The following is a 17,493-nucleotide window of genomic DNA, read 5'->3' as shown; positions in this document are numbered from 1 at the left end:
CAGATGCACATTTGTTGCAGCATTAAAAACAAAAAAAAACGTGTGGCCAGGAAGCAAGGGGAAAGCCCCACACTGAGCTGCCCAGTCGAAGGTATCCGGCTACCATAGTGGCAAGGCTACCGCGAACCGGGCCATAAAAATATCGTAAGGACGCGGAGGACGCGAAGCAGCAAGGAAATTGCATATGCTTCGGTGTCGCATGTGAGGTTCGGGACGCATCATTCGATCTGTTGCATCGGCACAGGTAAGACTGTCGTTATCGGCACGTTTGCTTCATCGCCACATTGTGCAGGGTAGTTGCAATGCTACAAAAAGACAATTATTGGAGCGCAGATTTAAAACTTCGTTTTTCCATCGACAAGAAGGGACGTTTTATGAGGCTTGTTAGAAATACTGCTGAACATGCTTCTGCAACGATTAAAACTCACATGAAACATGATTTATTAAACACTTATTACCGGGTTTTTTTCGTTCACCACACCCGTTCTCATCAGTAGGAAAAAAACTTCTAGCGCAAAACTATCCTCTCTCTCGCGCATAATAGCAGGACGTAGTTTCGATCTACGGACCTCAGGGGTTACTAACCCATGCGCGCTACCACTGCGCCATCCTGCTTCTGGTGACAAAAACATGCAACTAATTGATATAAGAGTTTCTAACCAAATGATGCTGCTAAGTAAAATTTGAAACAAACTGAAACACATCACAATCCAAACTTCCTAATCATCCATTGTAGAATTAGATATAAATCTATTCGAAGTTAAAATAAATTGTAAATCTAGTACAAGTCCCTTATGCAATGTAAATGTAAAGGATGTAATTAACTCTTTTGTGAAGGATTTTTCATTACTTCTTATAGGACATGTTCTTCATTTACAACAAATCCACAGAACAACAACCATCGTTCTGATGCACTCTACTACGAATGTTAACATTTTTTTCTCAAACTTGCTAACATTATCATACAATCGTCAACCACTCATTCACACAAGCCTTTCCTTTGATGACTTTTAGTCGGTGGTGCCTTACCAGACTTTATCTCGTCTCCCGCAAAGCCATCCGTACAGTTCAGTCTAACTAGCTCCAGGGCAAAATGACCTGAAACGACAAGAGCAGCAGCAGCAGGTTTTTTATCTGCGCCAGAACATAACAAAAGTGCTGCAACCAAAGGTGCGCGTTGGGTGCAGTTTTGGATTCTTTTTCGTTTTTTTTTTTAGCTTCTCTCCATGGCTTTCGGGGGGACATTGGGAAAAGGACGGTGAAGGGTTTGAAAAATTGCCCCCCTCAAAAACGTTACGTGTATGCAAAAATATTCCTCAGCTTAGTAAACGTACAGAGCTGCAGAAGGAGATCCAAGGAAAGCGGGTGATTTGATTAAGAATGTCCGAGAATCCTTGAGCATCAAGAGGCGTGTACTTCTTTTTGCATTGAAGATCCATCACCGTTTGTATGACGATTTAAAGAAAATGTTTTAGAACTGGCAAATGTTAAGTGTATTGGCATGTCTGCTAAACAATTGAACCTCACTATTGAAAGATATTCTTTAAACAAGAATTATAAATCAACAAGCAAACGTCACATAATACTCTATTACAAATATTCAACAATAAAGAGGAAATTCTCTACAACTACTCGTATTTTATTCGTTTTAGTTACTGCACACATTCCAACATCCACCATCATCCACGTAAAATAACTCACGAGATGAAATATGTCCAAAGTCTTCCACTAAGCTGACGGAGTGAAAAACGGCCCTACCTTGACGCTTGCTTGTCCGTCCATACTTGGAACAGCGATTGGGCACGAGATTATTGCGAAATCTCCTGCTGCACAAGAAATTTCCATCGAAAGCGCACACAAAAATACGTTTTGATGCATATAATTTTGATTGATCATGCGTGCGAGAGGCCGGACATTGGCCAGCACCGTAAAATGTGGGGTCGCAGTAATTATCGTGATTTAGTATCGGCTGATGTTGCACGAGAGCAAGTGCATTGGCGGGGGGGGGGGTTTGAGCCATGATTACAAGGCAAGCGTAAGACAAGCGTGTAAGATAAATCGGCAGGATGTACGGGGTGCGTTTGGCGAACGCATCAAAGTCCGATCCATCCCGTACGCTGCATCCAGGATTAGAGGAGATTGATCGAACGCGACAGGTCCAATTTTCGTGGTTGTGCACCCCGTGGGGCATCGTTGTGACGTCCGTGCTGCAGCAATATGCAGCCGATGCACTTACGATAATGACGTTGGACGCAGAGTGGGGAACTGTCCTGGCGATCCACATCCCGAAACTGTACACTCTTGATTCGAACACCGAAAGCAGGACGTTTTCACCTGCAGGTGTGCTGCGTTCCATCGGTCGCTTTCCGTCACATACCGACTTAGACTTTTTTCCAAGCATCGTTTGCCTCGCCCTGGAAAGGAAATTGGGCATGAAATTGGAAATTTTCCACCTGATTTTCGGCCGCAGCACTGGCACTGATTGGTTTCGCGACCCTTCCTGCATTCGCCGGGTTAGAACAGTTTACCATTCACTGCACGCTAGCCTTCCCTGCCAAACCTCACTCGAAAGCCCAAGCAATGGCATGATCCTTTTTATCTATCCTTTCGCTTTCCCTTTGAGCGCCATTCATCCGTTGCGAGGCAGTTGAATGAGACGGAAGCGAAAAAAGGACAACAGCAAGCCGGCTTTTCGTTTTTCGAGAATGTGAAGCGTATGTGACCTAAAGAAGCCATTTAACGTTCTGGCCATTCGCTCCTTGTGCCCATTGACACGACACAATGCAAAATGCATCTATTAGAGCGGATGCCACAAGGGTGTCTTTTGCTGCTCAACATTGCATGAGCCAATTATGTGCCATTATGTGACAAAAGATCGTCCTGATGATTGCAACTAATAGATCCACGCAACAGATAATGTAAAGGTCGTGTTGAACACGGAACTAAGTGGTATGAACGCTACTGCTTCAAAAACATACATATTAATTTTCCAGTTCGATAAGCAATAAAGCATTATTTTTAAAAATCACACAACCATTTCTACAATGTTGTGTAGTAAAATCTACAATCAATATCTCATTCTCAGTAGCGCATCGATCCGCATCGAGAGGGAGAAAATACATTTCTATTCTATTTGTTTTTCACTCTTTCGCTCAACGTTTTCACACATTCCATTCAGTTTTGACCCTCGCAAGGAACCACATTCGCAACACGGCAAAAGGGGATTAAACAAATAAAAACCCGTAAGGATCAACAATCTGCAAGAAAGTCGGCAAAGTGAAGTGATTTTCGGCAACTATCGTTCGGTGCCGTTTGCAAGCACGCAAGTCTAACGCACCGGTTATGAATATTTATAACATGTTTACACATCCTTCAGCTTCACCATTCTTCCATCTTCCCGAAACTGGAACGGATTGTATCTACAATGGACCGAGACAAGGAATCGATTCCTGCTTGGTGCTCGGTTCAGCAAAATAAAGAATGGAAAGAAATGAAATTACAATCCCACGACGATTAGAAAGGATGAACTGGAGAAGTTTGTGCTGTTCCCTCGCACCCGTCACGGTTCAATTTCTTTAGTTTCGTTTGCAAATGGACTTATCCCGGACTTAGCCCTTCGCCTCCCTTGGTAAACACTTGACTTATTACGAGAACCATCACGACCACCAATCCACCAATGACGCAAACGAAAGCGACATGGTGATCCCGAAACGCTCGCAGGTACGGTTTCTATCTAACAAAAAAAATCCTCGCCATCGTACGCGGGGGGCAGAAGGCGCATTGGTTCGGGGTGGTGGATTTGGCGCAAGGAAATTGGATCATCCTCCCGCAATTATAATTAAAACCATTGTTCCAAAAGTAATTTTCCTTACAAACTTAATCAAAACAACAGACGAATAGAAGAAAAACTCTCCTTCGCACGACTCGCGGCTTCTTTTGAGCTGTGCTAAGAAATAAGCTTTCTTCTGGCCCATTCCTACCGTTTACGGCGTCCGTTTTCTGCTCTCCCGGACACACCGTCCCCACATCCGCAGCGGACAAAACAACAAAAACAAAGCTAGAGAGAAAAGAAAAAGCAAAACGACTATGGCGGACAGAAAACCGCTTCCTTCCGATTCTGGTGGCTACCAGCAAGAAAAGATGATCCCACTTTTCTCCTTGCTCGCCACATCTTGCCCTGCCGTGCGCGAAAACGCGGAAAGAAGCAAAAACCACAAAGCCCTATGATGTGCAACAAAGCAATGGGAGCGAGGAAAACGCACAGCCCCCGACCCCCGACCCACGTTCGTTGGGGTCGTCTCGGAATGGGCAGGTGGAAAATCTTGCGCACAAACAAACGGCTTCCCAGGATAGATAGGGAACTAATTAAATTTTCTCAAATGAAATGAATCGTTTTTCTCTTTCTGTGTTTTGTGTGCCTGCGTCTCAACGAAACTACCGCCATTTCCCCTTCATTCGCAGCGTGGCACAAGTAATTTTCTTCTTCTACCCACCGGTTGCTGAAGGATGTTGCAAAAACAAAACAACAGCACAAAAAAAAAGGCAACTTCACGAAAAGTCCATCGCCCTTTCTGCAAAATGGGGAAGATTTTCCAACCACGAAACATTCGTTACACTGGACGGCTCAGGCGTGATAGGTGCGCTTCTTGAATCGTCCCGCAGGCAACGATGATCTGATGCCCCCGCGTAATTCACCCGAACCTGAGCTACAAAAGTGCGTTGAAAGCAGCGCGCTCTCGGTACCAAAAGTTCTTACCTACCCTACTTACCCAACCGCGCCCAACAAAGCGCCTAACTTCATTTCGTTTCGTATTTGCGATTTTCCATTTCCAGTTTTCCAACGGCAGCCGATGTCCGGTCGTCGGTTATGATGTTTGTTGCACCGGCCAGCGGAAGGTGAAGCAGCTGGGAGCAATACGGCAGCGCTTTCATGTAATTTCTTTCTGCGGCAAAACTTTCCGAGGTGAAGCTTTGTCCCGTATTCTGTTTTTTTCCCTTCCTTGTTTTCCAGTGTTTCCAAAGGAGATGAAAACTTTTTCCCTGCCCGTTTCGATGGGCGAGTGTGAGATAATGCTCCCCCGGGAAGAGAAGGGAATCTTCCCCTTCACAACACCGAACCGCCCGGTAGCTGGGTGGTGTGTTTGTGTATTTGCGCGAGTAGCTTCAGCACATCCTTCGCCACAAGTTCTTCCTGATCCCAAGTTCTACAAATGTAAGAAAAACAGCTAAAACACACCGCATCAGCTTAACTTTTGTGTTTTTCCTTACCGACAACAAAACGCGCTTTTCAATCATTCTGATTTTATCCGGGACGCACGAAGGATGACGCCTCACCGGAAGGCTCGGTGAAAAGTGTGCAATTTAATTACACTTGCAAACTACGCCTGTGGGCAGTGCTTTGAAGATATTTTTGCGTGCGGGCGAACTTTTCATCTGCATCTGCTGGGTGGGAAAAACAATCTGTAAGCTGCGTGATAAGAGCACCGAAACCGAAAAAAAACGGCAACGCACAGAAGTAAATCAGAACAAATGAAGCACGCGTTTAATGTGATGTGGATGTAATCGAGGGAATCAATCGTCAGGTGAACGGGAGGAGCATTACTTACCTAAATTAAGCTGGGTTTACTATGGATTGAAAACAAACTTTTCATAATTACAACACTTCTGATAACGTGCAGATTAATAGATCGTCAACTGAGGGAAATTCCGATTGCTTCCTGTGGAACTGCATTTGTTTACATCGTTTCGTATGTTTACCTTTCCTTTCACTTTTGTAGTGTTCCGCGCTAATGTGTCAAACCGATAAGAGGTGAGGATTTATAATGATTAGTCAACAATAATTCAACTTTTTAATAGAAAAAGAATACCTTTCACTACTTCATTGAACGTACGAACAGATTATGTATAGAGTAGCTACTGTTTCTGGAATTCAAACACTTAAACAGGAATTCATTAGTTTAATCCTTTGCAATCGTATAGGCCAGCCACTCTCACACGACAGGAATGGAACCAAATCTAGCCCTCACCATTTCGATTGTTATTCCGGGCTTGTCCATTTTAAATGAATGTGTGTGAAATAATGTGTGAAAATGTGTGAAAATAAGAGCCAAAAATGTTCCATTTCTTCCGCCTGCTTCTCAAATTCTTTTTTATCTTCTTCAACTTACATTTACTGTTTATCAAATTGGGATTGGGTTGGGACTCCCAACATTATTAAATATACTCTAACTTCTTACAATAGATATTATCCTTAATAGTGGAGACTACTGCTAACACGTTGAACTCTAACGACGTGCAACAGAGATGTCCGAGATGATTTACCAGGAGATCTGCGAGGAAGCAAGCCTTCTCGGTCAGAATTCACTACACTCGATCTGTTCTTCTGAACATCCTAAATGAACTCCAAGTACGTGATTGTCCATATTGGCTCTCATGACATGTCCTTTCAAAGATTAGCCATTTTCAAGGCTCGGACACTTGGTTGTTGGGCACCAGACTCCAACTTGAACGTACTACAGGGATACTGGGATTCATCTTAAGTTATCCACCATCCGGCAACAACAAAAAAAAACTCCCAATTCCAATCGTTAAACTTAACTCGCAAAAGAAAACACATTCTTCCACCTCAACACATGTGTGCAAAGATCAAAACACACACACACACACAGACAAGAACAACCAAAGGCCCAAATCAAGAAGTTATGTTTTTAGCAAAAAGCGAATGCGCCAGATCGCCCCAAGCCGAAGAGGAATGCTCACCTGTTGCAAAAACAAGAACATAAAACGCACTCTTCAACAAAAGTGAAACGATCGCCGAGACGAACCAACCAGGCGCGGTGGGCACAGGAAGCACAAGGGAATGGTTTGGAATAACTTACAACGCGCACCAGCAATAACAAAAAAATGGGCACCCACCCTTGTTCTGCCCCATACGCACATACGGGTTTTTTTTTGCGCAAAAGAAAATGTACGCGTCTAGGAAGGTTGGGTGGATGCCTTCCGCAAACTCAAGTTCCTCGTTTATCGCTTGCGGGCGGGCAAAGACGTGTTAAGGCACGGGCAATCCCGATCCCGTCGACAGCAGGATATGATGGGGTCGTACTTCACCACCGGGCCGTTTTGTTTTCATTTCCGCCACCACCACCACATCACCGCGGCCGACAGATGCCCGGCTTCTTCGAGGTACTGCGAAGACACAATATCTGGGCAGGAAAATAGGGAGGTGGTTTGTGAAGAAGCAGAGTAAAAAATGCGGAATATTATTATTATGCACCTTGATTTTTATGCTGTGCTGGCCTATGTTTTTGTTTTCCCACTCTCCCGCCCCGCACACCCTTCCTAGCAGCCCTGTCTCTCCAAGGCCCTCGATGGAGGGCCGTAGCGCCCTCGCAAAACGCCTACTTTGCCGCTGTGCCTGCCACTAGCCAGTGAGGGTCGCTTCTTTTTCCTTCGCTTTCGCCTCATCGTGCGGTTCCACCGAAGACGAAGGACGCATTCATTAAAATGCGCGCGATTATCTATCAAAACAATGTGCAATGTGTGCGCTTCCAGAGATTCCGGCAAAGGATAAGCCGGCTGACGGTTCGGGTTTTGCTGTGCCACGGCAAAAGGGTGGGTCTCGGGCAACTCGGTGGACTTGCGGTCAGGTGGGCCAGGTACGGAACGGACACACTGGGTCGAACGATCACACCCACCCCGAGGGCTTCGGTTGGTCAGATCGTTCGAAGCTTGGGGTCCATTTTTCTTACCACCCCCTCCCAATGCCCTGCCCATGAGCGAGCAAAGGGTGAGCAAGAAAATCCAGTGTCCAGTTGGGATCTCCGCCTAAGTTGTCCTGACTCCACAGCAACAACAACAAAAAAGGCCATCCCTCCGACAAGGGGAGGATACAAAACGGAACGAAACCTGACTCGCGACCAACAACCGGCTCTTATTGCTATTATCGTTCATATTATTATTATTAAAAGTGTGCAATTTTTTTATGCAATTTCCTGAGTCCCTGTCGTCATCGTTGCAGCTGTATTGCCTCTCCAAAACCCCCGTACCGGCAGGCTAACTAACTTCAGGTTTTCGCCTCGCAAAAAGCCATGCAAAACGGGACGATTCACAAGACTCGCCTCGCCAAAGCGCAAGTAAGGGCAGTTCCTTCATTCGGGGCTCCTTATCGTTTACATATTCACTTCATTCTGCACATCCACAGTGAAATCGGTGGCTTATGCTTACGCTCCACCTCTAAGGGAGTAGGACGGTTCAGCTAATCTTTCGAGGCCAACATTTTTGCATATTTGTTAGTTCGGTTCTTCTTTTATCAAATCGTTTGCATAGCGATCAGGGGAAAAATAGAATAAAGAAGATATTTCCTTCGGAACATGGGCAAGGATCCTTACCGGCTGAAATATGTTGTGCAGGTGCAGCTCAACACGACGCGAAGCAAATCTGCCAGAGCGTTATTAGCTTGCAATTCGAATAAATAATATGCAAAATTGGTTCAAATTGATGCTCTACAAAAGAAAAAGATAATAGAGAAGCGAAAGGAAAGCGGTAATAAGATGTAAAAACCTTCAAACCAATAATTAGCTGTACAAAAAAAGCAATGGTAAAGTTGAACAAAGAAAAGTTAAAATATAAATAAAATTATAACCAAGAAGTTAACAAATCAAACAGAAGTTTAAAAACAATTCTTTCTTCTAGTGCAGTGTTGGAAAATTGGTCTACTCATCTTCATAAAGTTTAATAACCCTATCGGCGCTGTGGGTTCATAAAATAGCCCTTCTAATTGATTACGCCCATTCTCATACATTAGACGAATACATTACCCCGTGCAAACCTTTCGTTCAATCATTTTATACTCATGGCTTTACGGGCAGACACCATCAAGCATGGCAGAAACCTCCCAAACCTCCCGCGTTGTTAGCTAAGACTTTGGAAATTAATTTTCCAGCGCACTTGGCGGAATGTAATTATCTTCCAACAAAATGTATTACAAACATCATTGTTTACCGTTTCGTGGCAGGTTATAATGTATTCCACCTATATTCCTGCCATCCGTCGAAAGAAACATTGAACACGCTTTTCCCCGGAGATATAACCTTTCCTCGGGAAAAGGGGAAAAAAAACGACGTCCTTAAGGAAAACAGCCCCAGCGTGTGCCACCCATCGCGAGCGTTGTTTGGTACCCGAAGCACCGAAGCATCCGTTGCCGATCGGCGTTTCCAGCACGGCACCGGGCAACAATGTTGTTGCCGCTCATTGGTATGCTCTCGGCAGATGGGCTCATATGCCGACAGTCTCGTGGGTGTGGGTAATAAGTCGTTATCATTGCAAAGGTTCGTTGGGAAGCGTAGAAGAATCCGCACGGAACGATGCTGCTGCTGGCGAGCGAATTCCGTAATATTGTATTTATTATTTGACGGTGTGCATAATTTAGCCTTCCCCCCTTCCCCCGTGTAGCCGCGTGAGATGGTGCGGTCTAGGAAAACATTGGTTGGTTGTTTCACATGGGTCTCTGTGTGTGAGTGCACGGACGAGTTGAATAATCCTTCTTCCTAGGCGGGTTGAGCATATCACCGCAGCACAGTTGTCAGCAAAACCATGACGACAGCATCATAAATTAGAAACCTCCCATTTCCCCCACCGTGCCATGCATGGGTCCTGCTCCTGCCATTGCTGCTCGGTGGGAGTGTTGTCGCCCACTGGCATCATTTGTCCACCGCCACGCTATAATCCATAATGCATGCCGGCATGTATGCTTAATGCTCCAACGATTTCACCCCGCTCGCCTTCCAGCTCTCCTTCCAGCGCTAAGAATTACCATTCCTAGAAGATCCTTTCGAGATCCTTCGTTTCAAGACCCCCGGTCAGCCACGCGTGCACGTGTACACTAGTTGTCACTGGCAGAGGGTCGGTTTCGCGCTAGTACCCGGCAGGCATTTCGGTGGCGTTACGCGTTGGAATATGTTTATTAATTAAACCGATTATTATTACTATTCTTGCACGCTTTGTCCGTGTGCTGTTAGTAATTTTACCATAGCTGCCACAAGCGAGAACGCACACTGCTGGGTGGTAGCAGTATATTATGCTGCGCAATGTTTGCCATTGCAATACAAACGATAAATAGGAAGGATCGCAATCGTATCATTTAGAATATAGATTGAATTTGCTCTACAAACTCTTATATTAATATTAATATTAATTCTAACAAAATTATAAATAAAAAAATCATTCAAATGGCATCGAAAATTATTGCTCCTAAAGCATTGGTTTAAATATGAATTCCGCTTGAAATGGTTTCATTAAATATTTTATCGTTTCAATGATCAATACATTCTTGTCAAGATACACTTTTCCCCTTAACCCGGGTTCGTCTTCAATGCTTTACGGCATCCAGCATGGTTACGCAGCGCTCCAGCACCAACTCAATTTGCACTAAAATGTGACAAAATGGTTCCTCGAATCGGTACAACACATAAAACCAACCCGGGATCCCATTCCTCCATCTCCCGTCCCGTTAACGAACGATTCATTAAAGTGCAACCCTTGCAGGAGCATCAGCTAGAGCAAAATTGTGCCAAACGTCCGTGCCAGGGAGCACGGCAAGGACCAACCGACCAAGGAAAAGGGCTGTTTGTCTTTAATCAGCAGTAAAACCCGGTACGGAAACAACCACCCCTAAAGTGCTACCCGGTTAAGGGTGTCGTAAAGCGTCGCTTTAGACCGAACGGCACAAACTTTGCCTTTTCCTCTTGACTACCGCTACCGTGCCAGAAAGGAAGAAATTTTTATTGCTCCGTATTCTGCACAAAATGGAAGCCATAACAATATTTCATCCCCCGATCATCCCATCTCCGCACGAGGCGAATGCTCCGAATTTTCCATCCATGTAATGACACTCCCGTAACAGTGCCCTGTTACGGGGGGGGTGGTGTAGGAAAACCCTGCTGGGTGAAAGTGCAGCAGTAAATTCTGGCATTTTATAGCCTTGCAGATTCTGCCCGTACCGTCCCGCATCGATTGCGCCACTGGTGTGATGAAGATCCAGGGCAATCTAGGAGCTACGCGCACGGGAAGATGCCCGCGAGCACCCGAGCAGTAGAAAGGATGGCGGAAAAGTTTTATGTAACTTTAATAAATCCCCACCTCTTGCCCTCCTGCCCGTTCCGCTTCCCGGTTTATCACGAATACGTCGATCGTAACACTGCTTGGATGGGAAAAAAAAACGAGGAACTAAACCGGAAAATTCTTTCCCGGTAGCTACCATATCCTTACCCTAGCCCTAAATCTCGGCCACACTGCCATCACACACACACACGAATGGGCGCGCGAAGCATGAATTTTCCTCTGGCCGAAAGCCTGGCCATGGCCTCGGGAGTCGCTTTTCGCGCACCTCGGGCATAATGAAAGGGATAGCATGCGGCATCCGGGAAAGAGATCACTAGCGAGGACACGACTCGACTCCTTTGCGAGGGAACATAAGGAACGATATACCCTTCTCCCCGGAGGCTGGCGAGTGTCATCGCTCGGAGCGGTTGTACATAAGGCTCGGCGAGGAGTTCTTCAATGTATTTCCGCGATGCATCGAGTGGGTGAGTGGACGAGACGAATAAGAGGGACGATGAGAGAGAGAGGGATTGCGCATTTCCAGGATGTAAAAAGTAAGTTGCGATATGTTTGCTTCCACCTATGGGCTATATCACATAAGCTGTAACACATTTTTTCCGGGTTCTCAAATTCACGCAATTACTAATTCCTTAAGGAAATGTGTCGTCATATACACCATTAGCAGGATATTTTCTTCACGAATTTCCACGAATCCTCCCTCCTTTACAACAAACCAACGTGTGTAAAAACTCCATCATCACAACTATGGGGAGGTCAAGAATTGAACTCAAGACGGGTGCGTCGTGTGCAGCCGTGCTCTTACCAAGTACACCGCGGTACCGCTCCATCGCACCTAACGTTACACTGTGCCAAAATGGTGCAGGGAGCATTGCTGCTCGTGAGAGTGAGAGCCAACAATTGCGCTTATGGGCTTTTTGCTGCCGTTTGCTGCCACCGTGTGCAGTAGGGATTCGACCTTTTTTTGCCTCTGTTATGCTTCGTCCACCTTTTTTGCTCCCCACTGCCACCCCGTAATGGGTGGGGGTAGGGTGTAGGGAGCGAGCTGGACGCGGCAAAGGGACAGATAACTCGGAGATGATGATGCTCGCAGCATCCGGCGAGTGCAAAAAAGATGGGAAGGCGCATGAGTGAGATGGTGAGTCCGCTCCGAAGCGACAAATAGCCAATAGCCGCGTTTTGCTCCAAGCGATACGGGAAAGAGACGGCTGCGTGTACCATCGTCGAGTAGGCGTTTCCAGCTCGCGAACCGTGCGGTTCTCTCGTACGGTTCTCTCGCTCCCGCTCGCCCTACAGTGCCCGAGGATTTACGGCCCTTTCGGCGGGCGCGCGGCAACCCTGCAGCGAGTCATCCCGTGCAGCAAGGACACAAGGGGATGCTTGGATGGTGTGAGCGGGGGAAACGGCGCGGAGCGGGCGCGCGCTTGGGAGAGGAGCGCACAGCACAACAGCAGGGGGAAAAAAAGATACATACAGAAGGCGCCCGAGCATACCCTGCAGCTTCACCTGAGCACACACTTTCAATCGATCGATTGCGCAGAGCATTCGTGCTGCGCTTGCCGTTTCCGCGGGTTCGTTCCCTGAAGGAGAGTTGGTCCTAACTGTAGCCCTCGCTGCATCATCACAACGCTCGTGCGGCCTGTGCTGTGTGCTGGTGTCGTGCGTGTGCCGTTTGCGTTTGCTTCGTATCCGCGCGACCGCGTGTTGTGCGTTTGTCAGTTGACAGGGCCGGACACGGCGGACAGTTCGAATTGCGCCCTCCGTTCGGACAAACGCCACCAAACAAAACGCCAAAACCGAACGTGGTCGTACGCGGCCTACTACGCGGAAGCTACTATCGCTGGGCAGTAGAGTAACACTCGCGGGTGCTCTGGTTGAATGTAGTACCACGATACTACCGCAGGTGCCGATACATTCCACGGGTGTGTAGCATACTGGTGCTTTATAGTTCCCGGCGTGTGTTTGTGTGCCAAGTGAGAATGTTGCGAAAATCTGGGAATTAAGTGTCAAAATCACGAGGCCACTCTGGGTCATCCTGTTTTGCTGCTATAATAAAGGCATCCAAGTAGACTTACTACGTTTCCGTGCCAGAGAGCACTAGATTGAGTGAAGGAGGCATTAAAGGAAGGATACAAAAAGCTTCAACTTTCATATCACAAGAACCAAAGGTGTATTTTCTCACCAAAAACGGGGAGAGCTGGTGTGATAATCGCTTGCATATCTTGCCAACAAAACTAACCCGCCAAGTAGTGATCACGTGCATGAAAACAATAGTGACGAGCGTCAGAGAGTTGAAATAGCGTGCCAAAGTTTTATCTTAACCCCTTATTCCATCAAACCGTCAAGTGTCGTCTAGTGGACGGAACGCGCGATCTAGAGCATTAACCTCGCTTCTACGCCACTACTCTAGCCAATCTTCGTAATCTACCTTGCACAACCTTAATATCTCACATTTCCAAACTGCATTACTTAAGCGTGATACTTTAATGTGCCTTTTTCCCGAGCCCCCGGAAAACCAAGGGCGCGCAAACTTCAACAACCCATACACATATCCCGTAACGTGCACTGGGAAGACCACATCGGAGTGAATACGGTGCACACATTTTGCCGTATAGAGTGTTGGTGAGTGTTGTTCAGACAAGTACACAACAAATTTCCCACCAGTCAAATCCCCAGAACTACCGGATAGTGTGCCCCATTTACAAGACGTCCGATCGGTGAACGCGATTCTTCGGTTGATGTGGTACACACAGTGAGACTGTTCGGAAGATCTGTTGTAAAAACGAAGCTTTCGGCTGCTGGTTTCTAGCGCTTGAAACTAGCAACATCTCTGCCACGTGTACAGTGCGAGTGTGTTGTTTGTTCGGGCAAGAAGTGTGTGGTGTGCGTTGTGCTAGGGCAAGTGTTAAAGAACTATTCAGGAGTGTGCGTTCCTGAGTGTGCGTAAAAGAATTCGACGGCAGATTCGCCAGCGCAGCGACCTTTGGGCCAGAACGGAAGCCAGAAAATTTCCTGCGACATGATTATGGTATGAATAGTTCAGTGTTTTCACACACAAGTTTTCCACTAGCGCCTAAAGTTATGCTACTTCTCATCACACATGCACCTAAAACATCCAGTCAAATCATCACTTTCTGCTAACTTTGCCCTTGTTTTTAGTGCACATTTCAAGTATCCTGAACTTATATTTCTACACTCCGGAATTCCGTTCCCACGATACGCATAGTCCTTTTAAATCTAACACGAACATAGCTTCCCACGGATAATTATCATTCCAGAGCAATCAGGTATAAGCGGTACAGCACAAAAAAAAATCCACACACCACCACCACAAAAAAATCAATCAGAAAACTTAATATCGCTTCGCATGCAATCGTCAGCGTCCAATAACCGATAGATTGGATGAGCATTTGATCCTGGGATCGGTTGATGCCTTCTATAGCCCTTTTTTTGCTTTAGACTGTGTGCTACTTCAGAAAGATAAACTTACTGCTGAGCCATTGAGAGAGAAAAACGTTTGGAAACGGTTAAGCGTCTAGAAATTATTCAAATTGCTATCGCCCACGGTTATTCGGCATGGGTTTTTGGCAACGTGATGCATTCGTTCGTGCATGGTGTGGTTGGGTGTTGAAACAAATGAGAAGATCAGGGTTAAGAAACTAGCTGAAACAAGTTTATTAAAGGTTAGGTACATAAATTCGCAAAAATACCTTACAAATTGTGAAACGTTCATTCAACAAGAAGATTAATTGTGTCTTCCTTTTATTTTGAATAATGTTGTCAATAATGTTCTGGTTAGAATTGTAAATTTCAAACTGCTACACTGTTTCATTTGCAAGTTATGTGAATTCTCCGCAAACCTTCAGTTTATAGTTAACTATTTATAGCAAAGATAATCATGCTAAATGCTAAGGTTTGGCTCAGTGATGAGGCAACAAATCGTTCGTTAATGTTACTAACTGCATCACTTAGAGTGTCCACAGTAACTTGAAATAAATTGTTAAAATTCTTAAATATATTCTACAAACCTAGGAATTCCCATCAGTTCATACTCTTTCGCGGTTCAAATGTCGTTCGTTTTAGCATCACAAACATGAGCGAAATAAAAGTGATCATTAAAATCTTGTCTGCGATGATTACCGACCCAATGCACGCCATTACATTTTGCGTCCCGCTTCGTACACATACTTCTGGTATGAGTCACCCTCCCCCGAGCACAAGACACTTCCTGTTGCCCGATCAATTTCATACGTACGGATGCCAAACCGAAACATTGTAAGTCACCTCGCCTTGGAAGCGTCCATGTTGTCTGTTCATTTGTCTTCCTTTCATTCGTCGTTTCGAGTGCATCCGTGCAAGATACGTACGCGTCCGTACTTGTTTGCCTTACCCTGTCGGCTCCACCGTTCAATCGTTCAATTTATCACGCATCATCATCATCAGGCGGGCGGGCTCCAAGCTATCGCAGGCGTCATCCCCTGCCGTCGATCGATCCGATCTGAAACGAATTCCGGTTGGCTGTGGCCGTGTGTACAGACGGAGTCAACATTGTACCGTGCGGGCTCTAGCTCCCATTTTTGCAGGGTGCCGGTTATCGATTTGTTGCTTCCACGATTTTTCGGTATGACCGTACTTCGATCGCCATAACCACTTCCCGGCGACCAATCCGAAACCGTTTGCCGTCGTTCGTATATACCCGCTGGAAGGTTTCGCTTATATAATCACTTTGCAGACGTTTATGTTTCGGGCCGGTGGAAATTGGTGGTTGGTGACTACTTGCGGCAGCTCCGATAAAGCAAACACCGACAAACTCAGTCGCGCTGTGGCGCGTGAACATATCCGCAGGAACATGAATCGCCAAGAACTGGTATCGACCAGAGCGTGTCCAAAGTTTGCGGTTTCACCCCGAAAACGCACCACCCGACCCCACCAACGGTTTCCCCGAATGGTACCGAAATTGAGGCGAGGGTGCGTGAGCGTTTCCCTTCCGGTGAGTTAACCTTGCCGGTGGCGGGAAAAACTTCAACCATTCAGGCCCAAAACCCCCGAAACAGGTCTAGCGCAGTGGGCGCGGGTACCATCAATTAGTAGCTGCTGCCGGCGCTGGCGGTAAACTTTAACGAGAAAAACCAGTATCCGGTCTACGGGTCGAGGAAAGCTTTTTCTGTGTTGTTTGCGTACGCACACACGAGACGCAGGAGGCGGTGGGGTGTTGGGAGCATTGAGTGGTTTTAGCAACCCGAGATATGTAGCAGAGGGTTTCGTGGTTTGTAAGCGTAAGCTCTGCGTCGGGTTTGAAGATGAAACATAAACGAAAGCGTACATTTTCAAGTAGACGATTCTTTAATGAGCTCCAGCAGAGGCGTATCGTAGGGTTGTAAGATGTGTAGTACGAACGACACTGGATTCTATTTAACTTCCTTTTAAAGGGGCTTAGAATTTCTAGTCAAAATATGCAATTCATAGAACTCAAAAGAAATTTTTCGCTCATATGGTTTTGGATGTATTTCAATCATCAGCTTGAACTTACCCAAATATATGACGGCTAATTTTAAAGCAACAAAGTAACCATAGCCTAGTAGATCATCTGACAGCTGTGATAGCATCGCTTCGGTTTCTAGCATTCACTCCGGCGTTATAAACGCAAACAGCGTGAGCGTTTGTTCGTTGAGGCTGCTTCGATCGATATGTACATTTTCCGGTGCCGGCGGGTTTGTAGGGAATACCATTATTCCAGGAACTTGCTTCTCGTCTACTTCGTTGGCGCCTGGCGTCATGATGACATTTGCACTGCCGCACGGAACAATGTGCGTGCGAGCATAGTACACTCCTAGCAGTGTCATGGTGAAACAATCATCTAAAGGCAATGGAGTTAGGATTTTTTGTTGATTCTACTCACCGCTCCACATCATTTGCATACCCATCACCCGTCCCATGCTCGAGCCGAGTGTTATGTGTGCGTGCATTATGCGGCCCGGGAGATATCGATCTTACCGGGCTGGTTAGTGGTTGCAGCCGTCGGCAACGAGTTAGCTAGCAATTGTCGCACCGATTAGAGGACACTGCACAAACGCGGCAGACAGTGACGGTGGAACTAATCATACCGACACATGCAGGTGGACATGACAAATGAGTTTTGCTGTGGCGCTTGGAAATGGAAAGGTCACAGGCAGAAGCCTGGGACGCGAATGGCTACGGACACGAGCTGATTGTTTAGATAAATCACACACAACCGGATCACACTTTCCCACCAGCACCGAGCATATGAGGGACTGGATACGGTGCAACGTCATGGTGTAAAAATAATCACCGACACCGTTCGCCCCGTCCGCCATCTGGGACATTGTAACGTCACCGCCACGGAGCTCCATTTTACCA

The 17,493-nt window shown here is 46.2% G+C and overlaps 1 non-coding gene across 1 annotated transcript; it reads right to left on the bottom strand.

Annotated features, from left to right (window-relative positions):
* Window positions 1-541: 541 nt before the first annotated feature.
* Trnat-agu (transfer RNA threonine (anticodon AGU)) lies at window positions 542-615 on the bottom strand. Its single transcript has one exon. It is a non-coding gene; the product is annotated as a tRNA-Thr (tRNA).
* Window positions 616-17,493: the final 16,878 nt, after the last annotated feature.

Source organism: Anopheles marshallii, chromosome 2 (genome assembly GCF_943734725.1).
Source record: "Anopheles marshallii chromosome 2, idAnoMarsDA_429_01, whole genome shotgun sequence".
Lineage (NCBI taxonomy): Eukaryota > Metazoa > Arthropoda > Insecta > Diptera > Culicidae > Anopheles > Anopheles marshallii.
The sequence above is the reverse complement of the archived record's forward strand: the minus strand, read 5'-3'. Positions and strand labels throughout refer to the sequence as shown.